Raw genomic sequence first — 10047 nt, 5'->3', positions numbered from 1 at the left:
ACCTGAGGCTGAGGCCATGGAGCCATCATCAGCTCCCAGGCCAGCTTTGCTCCAATGGAGCCTTGGCTGCAGGAGGGGAAGAGAGAGACAGAGAGGAAGGAGAGGGAGAAAGGTGAAGAAGCAGATGGGCGCTTCTGCTGTGTGCCCTGACTGGGAATTGAACCTGGGACTTCCACATGCCGAGCGATGCTCTACCACTGAGCCAACCGGCCAGGGCCTTTTATTTTTAATGTAGAGGAACTGTCAGTATTCTTCCAGTATTCTCTCCCCTGAACCTTACCCTGGAGCTCAACTCTGCTGTGCATGCAATTCGTGTACATTCCCACGGTTGCCACCTCAAAACCATTTTTCCTGAGGACTTTCTCTGGCTACATGAGTGTTCACAGTCCATTTCACATGCATCGGCACACGGAAGCCCAGAAATGCCGGAGAATTACTACCCCTGGAACAACCTTTACCCAGTGTGGAATAGGAATGACATGGGCTGCCGTTCCTTTGCCCTCAACATGCATTCTGGGGAATGACATTTATATCTTCCTGAAGACCCAAAGTGCGGTTGAACTTCCATTCCTCCAAGTGGCGACTCTGTCACTGTTACGCTCTGTTATCATTTCCTGCATAAGCAAATTACACCTATGGTCTCCTCCTCATTTGCTTTTGAAAAACCCAAATAAGACATCAAGTTTTATATTTGCAAATTTATATTATTTTTTCCTTAAAGGGGCCTTCTATGTTGTGTAAGGTACAGATTTACCTAACCTGCAGCCTCAAGGGAAAATGCTGATTTTGAAAAACCAACTTACAAATTTATTTTGAAAAACAAGCAAACAAACCAACAGAATACCTTAGCTAATTCTGAAAGCTCCCCCGTGAGCACCGACCAGCAGAGGAACCGGTGGGAGTCACTGTTCCATAATCCCTTTAAAAAAGAAATCGAAAAAATTTTTTGATGTCATGAGATATTATGTCTAAAGAAAAACCCACCATTATATATTAAGAAACAATACTTACAAACTATGCCTCTGTCATGGCTCAGTAGCAGAAATTAGGGGCTGACACAGTGACCTCGGACACCATTTTCTTTCTTTCTTTTTTTTTTTTTTTTTGTATTTTTCCCAAGTTGGAAACAGGGAGGCAGACTCCGACATGCCCACCAGGGGGCGATGCTCTGCCCCTCCGGGGCATCGCTCTGTCGCCACCAGAGCCACTCTAGCGCCTGGGGCAGAGGCCAAGGAGCCATCCCCAGCGCCCGGGCCATCTTTGCTCCAATGGAGCCTCGGCTGCGGGAGGGGAAGAGAGAGACAGAGAGGAAGGAGAGGGGGACGGGTGGAGAAGCAGATGGGCGCTTCTCCTGTGTGCCCTGGCCGGGAATCGAACCCGGGACTCCTGCACGGCAGGCCGACGCTCTACCACTGAGCGAACCGGCCAGGGCTCGGATGCCATTTTGACCTGATTCCCTCCACCGACCGCCACGTCCCTAAAGCTACTGTAAAATTAGAGAAGTTAAACCAACAAACCAAATAAAGACAGTGTAAGTAAATATTAATTTGGCTGGCATTCTCATACACGAAAGCAAGACTCCTATAAATAAAAGCAAGTCAGGATTGAACGAGGATGTTTCCAATGGCTCCCAGGTTTGGTAGTGGGATATACGGAGCCTTTCTGTTCTGGGTCAACAATCTGCAACCAGCCCAGGTCGGTTGAATCCCAAGAAGCCACTGTTATTTTCCAGCTGCTGTACACACTCTGTGGGATTAGTCTGGTTTCTCGCCAGGATGGTAGGTCTCTACCGCCTGGCTCCCCACCCCTCACACAGAGCGGTAAGGGAACCCGTGCTAGCGGCCTCCACCGAGGGCTGGGATTAGACGAACGTGGAATGCTCTCACTCGAGGCTGACTCAGGACCGCAGTCCACAGGGCTGAGAGCAGAGCGGCATTTTCCTCTTCCTGCCTTGCAAGGGGAAATTCAGAATAAGAAACGTCAGCTCGTTATTTGTCCAGGGCACTTAAAACATTTGAAAAGAAAAGGATTTCAAAGGAGCTTATAAATAATAAAATTTTTTTTTTTTCTTTTGGCGTGGAACTCCGCTTGACATGCTCCAACATAAAAGTCAAATGCCGTGGACAAGTTAGAGCCCTGGAATGCGCAAGTTCGTCGTCACCAGGCTTGCAAAGCCGCACTGGAATATATATTTCTCCTGCGGGCACTTAAATGAAAACTGGCGCGACATCCCATTTCCTTCTGGCTTCGCGATAGGTAATAGAGTGGTCATTTTTGAAGTTTATAAATGAAGAGCCAAAAAAAAAAAAAAAAGGTTTTCAATTTTCATAATTTTACTTAGGGTATCTTTTGAAGTGTGTATTATTCGTTTGTCTTAACTCAAAACCACCGACTGAAACTAATCTCCCTAATGAGGTTCATTTGTCCTTTGACAAACCAATAAGTAGTTTCCCCAAGGAGGAGGGGAAAAAAAAAAAAAAACTTAACTAATAGTGTGGTCAGTACCTTATAATTAATTCTCCTTCCCCAAGCCTTGCGAGCATGAAAGCAAACAGTAAATTTTTCATTTGTTCTTCTCTTTAGAACAAGTGTTTAGCAGAGATATGCTTGATGAATGGATTTAATTTGCTCCTCTCTTCTGTAGTCAGTTTTCATATTAGCCCGGTTATCAGAGGCCGGGACAGTGGTGCGGGCCTTCTCCCCGCGCCACACTCCGTCACTGTCAGCGCCGGCTTCTCGCTCTGGGTCTGCGTCTTTAACCTTTGTCGTCCTGCGCAATCTTTCATCAATCTGTGTTCCAGTCACCTTGGGAAGAAAAGGCGGAAGCACTCGGTCAGCACTTACAGGTAGTAAAGTGTGACATTATTTCTAACAGGACGCGGGGCAGCGGCGCACCTTTCATTTCCAACCGAAATATGATTTGTGAGATCAGCAACCCAGCTGTTAAGAGAGAAAAATGGAGGGGGGTACCCGGCTGGTCACTGTGAAGCCCTCTGGAAAAACCATCACAAAATACTTAAAGGCTTCCCTGGCTTGTGGAGCCCTTTGAAATGACCGGGGCTAGTTTTGCAAATTGAATATCATTGTCAGATAATGAAAGTATCTATGTAGAGGTCAAAGAGCATAATAAGAATATACTAGCAGACTTGCTAACTGACCATTGCATAGTAGAGGACAAATCTCCGTGTTTCAAATCTGTACTTCACTTGACATTTTAGTGTGACCAAAAGCCATAAATTCTAGCTTGAAAGGGTTTTATTGTTTTTGTTTTTTCTAAACCTATGTGTAATACAGACTTTATAGAAAAATTAAAAGGCATAAGTAACTTTAAGGGATATCTTCTTGACAATTTTTCATTCTAACATAACATTTAAATCTAAACATGTTTAGATATATTTGTGTATAAAATACACTTACATGTTATATGATTTTACTAAAGGAGTTGCATTTTAACATATTAAAAATAAAATTCGTCTGATCTGTGGTGGTGCAGTGGATAAAGCCTCAACCTGGGTGCTGATGTAGCCGGTTCAAAACCCTGGGCTTGCCTGGTCAAGGCACATATAGGAATTGATGCTTCCTGCTCCTCCCTTCTTCTCTCTCTTTCTCTTTTTTCTCTCTCCTCTCTAAAAATGAGTGAATAAAACATTTCAAAATAATAAAAAAATAAAGTTCTAAATTAGTATATTTAAATTGCAGAAAATATATACTAAATACATGCTGATAGTTTGAAAACAAACACTCACAAACTTATTTTGGATACCAAATTAGATGCTTAACATATGACCTTACGTTCTATATAATTGAAGATCTCTTTTAAACTAGTTAGAATGGAGTTTATCACATTCTTAGTGGAGTTGTCAGTATTATTGAATATTTCTATTGCATTATTATTTGCAAGCACTTCAAATTAATTTGCTAAGAATAACTCTGAAGCAACATATTTTAAAAACATTTTTGACATTATTCCTAACAATCTTTTCTAAACCTGTTTTGGAAGATAAAAACCCACATCCAAATAAAATGTCTGATACTTAAGAAAAATGTCATAATTTTAGACTAGCATTGATGTAGAATCAAGATCTAGGATCTATTACCAAATTTGCCACTTACTATTTTTGAGTAACTAGACTAGTCATTCCTTTTGGTTTGATTAGATTACTTAACAATCTAGGTTTCCTGCCACATGTAGCACTGCACACCACATCTATCCTGTTATTATATATATTAATACAGATAAACCCGTCCAGTCATCCTGAACTGCTTCCTCTTCTCTCTGCTCCCTAGGTATTGTTATGATCCACTCGGTGCCGTATCTCTGCCTGGCTAGTGGCTACTCGTCAGCCTTTCTGTTGTCTTCACATGTACCCACAGCTCCTACCTATCTTTACAGCTCAGAAAAAAAAACAAAAAAAACTCCCTTTACTCCTCGAGGTCTTTGCACATTATCCCAGTTGGAATTGATTTTTTTCTTCTTGGTGGTTTTATAGTACTATTACTATTTTCCATTCTTCTAATGCATCATCCACAGTATCATTTGAAATATAGTTATGACCATATGTACCTGCCTCTGCCACTAAATTACAAGGTCTTAAAACTTCAACCACATGATTTTGTACCCTCGTCAACTTTGCCCTGCCTCATAGGCAGAGCAAAAATGTCTGGCACAGAGTGGAGCTTAATAAAAATATGTTGTGTGAATACACAAATAACCTGGTTATAAATCATAAGTAACATTTGTCGTTTTAAAATCACACATATGTTTTATCTGCTATTCATATATTACTAATATAAAAGCCATTCCACATAAAATATGCAGCAACTCACCTAAGAATTTAAGTCACAATATCTTATCCATTATATGCAATTTAATATATTTAATTATTGAAAATATGACAAATTCTCCTTATTGTACCTAAAATTAAATCTAAGAATTATCCCAAGAGAAAGTCAAGAAATAATTTTTCTAAAGAAATCATATACGTATAAAAGCTTTGTGTTATTTTTAGATTTTAATAGATATCATTTTCCCTAAAATAGATTTATGGAGCAAAATATTAGTTCAATGAATTTGCCTAAAATTTTGTATTTCTCAAGTTATTTCATGCCATAATCTCTCTTGTTTTCACCCCTCAAATATATGCTACCTGCTCCTTGGATTTCATTTTGAATAATAAAAATGCTTCAAAAAAATAAATAAAACAAATGCTACCTGGTTCAATCCACAAATAATTTAAACTTACCATATATACTATATTATATTATATTATATTATATTATATTATATTATATTATATTATATTATATTATATTATATTATATTAATTATATTATACATTTTAACTTATGCTCTAAAGATAAGACCTTTGATAGTGGATAAGAAAAACAACTTTAGGGAGAAAGTATAAGTAATGGGAAAAGGTCTTTAATAAGAACTATTTGATTTAAATCCAAGGAGTGTATAAATCTCTTCCCACTCTCAGTCAGTGCACATTTAATAGGTGGCCTCACCAGGCTTTTGTCATGATCTCAAGGATTGTCCTTCAGGCCTCAGAAGTTGATGAACATAAAAGAGATCACAAGAATAAAGCCTGTAGTTGCCTGGCTCAAGGAAACCTCGCACTTCCCTGAGATTCCCTGTCTCCCCATCGGTGATGTTTCTGTTCTCAGTGGGGTTTGAGAGAAGGAGGTGTCCCATTCAGCTCCAGCTGCCCGTATTTACCTTGTTCAGCTTCTGTGGACCACCTGCCAGATGGTATTTTCTTTTTTCTTTTCTTCCAAGTTTACTGAAATGTCATTCACATATAATGAATAAGCTTGACCTGCACAACATGATGATTTTATATACATGTGTGTTTGGATATGATTATCAAAATAGTTTAATTAACACCCCCATCACTTCATATAGCTACTCTCTTTTTTTGTGTGTGGGAGCATATTTAAGATCTGCTTTCTTAGTTACTTTTAAATATATAATACAGTATTGCTAACTACTGTTAGCATGAGTTAGGTTAGATCAAGTACTTATTCATCTTGTAACTGAAAGTTTGTACCCTTTGACCATCTTCCTATTTTTTCCCACCTTCTCAGTCCTTGCAAATACCAGTATACTCTGTTTCTATCACTTCGATTTACTTACATTCTACATATAAATGTGATGTACAGTATTTGTATTTTTTTGTTTGAGTTATTTCACTTAGCATAATGCCCTTGAGTTTATCCATGGTGTAGCAATGGCAAGATTCCTTTCTTTCTTTTTTAATGATTGAATAAATAATATATACTTCAGAATGTGTGTGTATCTTTCATTTTCTTTATGCATTTATCTATTAAGGGATGGTTAGGTTGTTTCCATGTCTCATTACTGCAAATAATACTGCAGTGAACATGGAGGTGCAGTTATATCCTCCAAATACTGAATTCATTTCCTTTGGATATATAACCAGAAATGAAAATGGTGGACCATATTGTAGTTGTATTTTTTAATTTTTTGGGGGGGCATCTTCATAATTTTTTTTTGTAATGGCTGTGACTTTTTACGTTCTCACCAACAGTGAATGAGGGTTTCTTTTTGTCCACATTCTCATCAACACTTGCTATTTCTCTCTCTCTCTCTTTTTTTTTTTTATAATAAATTTTTATTAATGGTAATGGGATGACATTAATAAATCAGGGTACATATATTCAAAGAAAACATGTCTAGGTTATTTTGTCATTAAATTATGTTGCAAACCCCTCGCCCAAAGTCAGACTGTCCTCCGCCACCCTCTATCTAGTTCTCTGTGCCCCTCCCCCTCCCCCTGACTCTCTCCCTCCCTCCCTCCCTCCCATGTCCTCCCTCCCCCCACCCTTGGTAACCACCACACTCTTGTCCATGTCTCTTAGTCTCATTTTTATGTTCCACCAATGTATGGAACCATGTAGTTCTTGTTTTTTTCTGATTTACTTATTTCACTCCTTATAATGTTATCAAGATCCCACCATTTTGCTGTAAATGATCTGATGTCATCATTTCTTATGGCTGAGTAGTATTCCATAGTGTATATGTGCCACATCTTCTTTATCCAGTCTTCTATTGAAGGGCTTTTTGGTTGTTTCCATGTATTGGCCACTGTGAACAGTGCTGCAATGAACATGGGGCTACATGTGTCTTCACGTATCAATGTTTCTGAGGTTTTGGGGTATATACCCAGTAGAGGGATTGCTGGGTCATAAGGTAGTTCTATTTGCAGTTTTTTGAGGAACCACCATACTTTCCTCCATAATGGTTGTACTACTTTACATTCCCACCAACAGTGAATGAGGGTTCCTTTTTCTCCACAGCCTCTCCAACATTTGCTATTACCCGTCTTGTTGATAATAGCTAATCTAACAGGGGTGAGGTGGTATCTCATTGTAGTTTTGATTTGCATTTCTCTAATAACTAATGAAGCTGAGCATCTTTTCATATATCTGTTGGCCATTTGTATCTCTTCCTGGGAGAAGTGTCTGTTCATGTCCTCTTCCCATTTTTTTATTGGATTGTTTGTTTGTTTGTTATTGAGTTTTATGAGTTCTTTGTAAATTTTGGATATTAGGCCCTTATCTGAGCTGTTGTTTGAAAATATCATTTCCCATTTAGTTGGCTGTCTGTTTATTTTGATATCAGTTTCTCTTGCTGAGCAGAAACTTTTTATTCTGATGTAGTCCCATTCATTTATCTTTGCCTTCACTTCTCTTGCCATTGGAGTCAAGTTCATAAAATGTTCTTTAAAACCCAGGTCCATGATTTTAGTACCTATGTCTTCTTCTATGTACTTTATTGTTTCAGGTCTTATATTTAGGTCTTTGATCCATTTTGAATTAATTTTAGTACACGGGGACAGGCTGTAGTCGAGTTTCATTCTTTTGCATGTGGCTTTCCAGTTTTCCCAACACCATTTGTTGAAGAGGCTTTCTTTTCTCCATTGTGTGTTGTTGGCCCCTTTATCAAAGATTATTTGACCATATATATGTGGTTTTATTTCTGGGCTTTCTATTCTGTTCCATTGGTCTGAGTGTCTATTTTTCTGCCAATACCATGCTGTTTTGATTATCGTGGCCCTATAATATAGTTTAAAGTCAGGTATTGTAATGCCCCCAGCTTCATTCTTTTTCCTTAGGATTGTTTTGGCTATTCGGGGTTTTTTATAGTTCCATATAAATCTGATGATTTTTTGTTCCATTTCTTTAAAAAATCTCATAGGGATTTTGATGGGAATTGCATTAAATTTGTATATTACTTTGGGTAATATGGCCATTTTGATTATATTTATTCTTCCTATCCAAGAAGAAGGAATATTTTTCCATCTCATTGTATCTTTTTCGATTTCTCTTAACAATGCTTTGTAATTTTCATTATATAGGTCCTTTACGTTCTTTGTTATGTTTATTCCTAGGTATTTTTTTTTTTTGTTGCAATCGTGAAGGGGATTATTTTTTTGAGTTCGTTTTCTAATATTTCATTGTTGGCATATAGAAAGGCTATGGACTTTTGTATGTTAATTTTGTATCCTGCGACCTTACTGTATTGGTTTATTGTTTCTAATAATCTTTTTGTGGAGTCCTTCGGGTTTTCGATGTATAGGATCATATCATCAGCAAAAAGTGATACCTTTACTTCTTCTTTTCCGATATGGATGCCTTTTATTTCTTTGTCTTGTCTGATTGCTCTGGCCAGAACTTCTAGCACCTCGTTAAATAAGAGTGGAGAGAGTGGACAACCCTGTCTTGTTCCTGATTTAAGGTAGAAAGTCCTCAGTTTTATGCTGTTTAATAGGATGTTGGCTGATGGTTTATCATATATGGCCTTTATCATGTTGAGATATTTTCCTTCTATACCCATTTTGTTGAGAGTCTTAAACATAAAATTGTGTTGTATTTTATCAAAAGCCTTTTCTGCATCTATTGATAAGATCATGTGGTTTTTGTTCTTTGTTTTGTTGATATGGTGTATTACGTTAACCGTTTTGCGTATGTTGAACCATCCTTGAGATTCTGGGATGAATCCCACTTGATCATGATGTATTATTTTTTTAATATGTTGTTGTATTCGGTTTGCCAGTATTTTGTTTAGTATTTTAGCATCTGTATTCATTAGAGATATTGGTCTGTAGTTTTCTTTCTTTGTGCCATCCTTGCCAGGTTTTGGAATGAGGGTTATGTTGGCCTCATAAAATGTGTTTGGAAGTATTGCTTCTTCTTCAATTTTTTGGAAGACTTTGAGTAGAATAGGAACCAAGTCTTCTTTGAATGTTTGATAGAATTCACTAGTATAACCGTCTGGGCCTGGACTTTTATTTTTGGGGAGGTTTTTAATAGTTTTTTCTATTTCCTCCCTGCTGATTGGTCTGTTTAGGCTTTCTGCTTCTTCATGACTCAGTCTAGGAAGGTTGTATTGTTCTAGGAATTTATCCATTTCTTCTAGATTGTTGTATTTGGTGGCATATAATTTTTCATAGTATTCTACAATAATTTTTTGTATATCTATGATGTCTGTGGTGATCTCTCCTCTTTCATTTTGGATTTTGTTTATTTGAGTCCTGTGCCTTTTTTCCTTGGTGAGTCTTGCCAAGGGTTTGTCAATTTTGTTGATCTTTTCAAAGAACCAGCTCCTTGTTTTATTGATTTTTTCTATAGTTTTTCTGTTCTCTATTTCATTTATTTCTGCTCTGATTTTTATTATCTCCTTTCTTCGGCTGGTTTTGGGTTGTCTTTGTTCTTCTTTTTCTAGTTCCTTAAGGTGTGAAGTTAAGTGGTTTACTTCGACTCTCTCTTGTTTGTTCATATATGCCTGAAGTGATATGAACTTTCCTCTTATTACTGCTTTTGCTGCATCCCAGAGATTCTGATATGTCGTATTTTCATTTTCATTTGTCTGTATATATCTTTTGATCTCTGCGCTTATTTCTTCTTTGACCCATTCATTTTTTAGAAGTATGTTGTTTAGTTTCCACATTTTTGTGGGTTTTTCCCCCTCTTTTTTGCAGTTGAATTCTAGTTTCAAGGCTTTATGATCAGAAAATATGC

At 37.6% G+C, this 10047-nt stretch overlaps 1 non-coding gene across 1 annotated transcript; it reads right to left on the bottom strand.

Annotated features, from left to right (window-relative positions):
- Positions 1 to 1356: 1356 nt before the first annotated feature.
- On the bottom strand, positions 1357 to 1432 carry TRNAG-GCC (transfer RNA glycine (anticodon GCC)). The gene has a single exon. It is a non-coding gene; the product is annotated as a tRNA-Gly (tRNA).
- Between the last annotated feature and the right edge of the window lie 8615 nt (positions 1433 to 10047).

This window comes from Saccopteryx leptura, chromosome 8 (assembly GCF_036850995.1).
Source record: "Saccopteryx leptura isolate mSacLep1 chromosome 8, mSacLep1_pri_phased_curated, whole genome shotgun sequence".
NCBI classification, from domain to species: domain Eukaryota; kingdom Metazoa; phylum Chordata; class Mammalia; order Chiroptera; family Emballonuridae; genus Saccopteryx; species Saccopteryx leptura.
The sequence above is the reverse complement of the archived record's forward strand: the minus strand, read 5'-3'. Positions and strand labels throughout refer to the sequence as shown.